Here is a 1,901-nt window from a genome sequence, read left to right on the forward strand (position 1 = left end):
AGCTCAAGACCTAGACTCTCATGATTTCGCTATCCTACAGGAAGAAGAGCAAAGAAAGGCTCAAGATGTTGAGTTGTCACTGCTCCAAAAGGAATTGGAACAACTCAAATTAGAGAAGGATGCTTTAAAAGATCAAAACACTAAAATGCAAGCTAATTTTCATAGTTATAAGGAGCAAGAGAAGAATCGATGGGAGGAGTGGCGCCTGGCTTATCTAAAGTCTCCGGCGTTTGCCAAAGAATTTGTCCGTAGAATGGTGGGTGCTCTAAATCATTCAGTGTCGGGAATCCTCCAATAATTGAGAGAGGGCGGTTATCTACCCAAGGAACCCCCCTCTTCCTTCATAAGCCGTCGCAGACTTAACAAAGAACTACCCGCAGATTTAACAAGTTCTTTTAATTAATCATGTCTATGCATCCAAAAAGATTAGCAATGAAAAAACTTGTAATGGAAAAACTGGTAATGAAATGAACTGTAATAAAATATTTTGTAATTAAGTGATCATGATATATGGGAAAGTTTTGATACTTACTCATTTCTCTTTTGTGTTATTTTGAGAATGCATCCTTTGAAATGCTCCCGAGTATTGTGTATAAGTTTTGTTCAAGAATTCCTTGCTTACTCTTTGAAGTTAAACCCTATTTTAGTAAACTCCTTTGCCGATAATATCTTTCACAACCACATGGCTTTAAGCAGTAGAATTTTCCGCAATCATTCTATGCTTCACTCGAATAAAATGTGGCTAGTATGCTTCATATTTCAAAAGAATGAATAATCCTAAGCGGTTTTATATAAGGCCCTGTATAAAACTCCTGAGTTCCGAGCTGAGTATAATACTCCGGGCGATTTTTGTTAGTTAGAGCCCTAGAGCCAATCATTTGATGATTGTATGGACTCATGTATATCATATTCTTGTATATTAATAAAGGCTTTTGTTTGGTTATTATACTTATTTATATTAGTGCCAAATAGACTAAGTATAATAGCGTCCTTGAGTAGAAGGTTCATACCTATATCAATCGATTAGTTGAATCGATAGTGAGATGATATAGGGAACACTACTCTAAATCATTCCTAGTCGAGAATTAGCATTCAGGGACAATGTTAATACAATAAGACTAGCATGTAGGTCAGCTCGATGATTTGATCTCACAAGTCATGGATATAGAGATATCAAGCTGACACATGGGTATGCATTAGAGAATGTATAATGAATGACCCGCCATGAGAAAGTATCATGGATCGTTATATGAGTGGCATATACTTTCTCATGTGGCTATTAGTATGACTATTAGTCCTTAGACCTGAAGTCACCATGGATCCCTACATAAGGAGTTATGTACTTTAGTTTCGTCAAACATCACCCGTAACTGGGTGGACTATAAAGGCGATTACTGGGTATATAACGAATTATGTAGAGGGATGTGAGTGATGTAGATGGGATCTATCCCTCCCATATGACGGGAGAGACATCGATATTCTTGATAGAGTGAGACAACTAAGTGCATGGCCATGTCCAAATGAGTCAACATTAGATGTTGAGCTCATTTGATCGAGTGAGTCTACTTGGAGTTCAAGATTTAGATTGATTAGAGGATGACACGGTCTATGCCTCACATTGATCAATCTAGATGTCTAGGATAGAAGGACACTTGTCATTATTTTGTGAGTAGTCACAATTGGTAGTCACAAGGTGATGTCGGATCTCGACATTCTTGTAACTTGGGTAGTAATGATGTGTTGCTAGATACCGCTCATTACTTATGCTCCTAAATGGGTTTAGGGCATTGCCAACGTTACAAGAACCTATAGGGTCACACACTTAGGACAATTAGGTGGAGATTAGGTTCATTTGATGAACCAAGAGGATTAGATTCATTTGATGAATCAAATTGGATTAA

Source organism: Zingiber officinale, chromosome 1B (assembly GCF_018446385.1).
Source record: "Zingiber officinale cultivar Zhangliang chromosome 1B, Zo_v1.1, whole genome shotgun sequence".
NCBI lineage: Eukaryota > Viridiplantae > Streptophyta > Magnoliopsida > Zingiberales > Zingiberaceae > Zingiber > Zingiber officinale.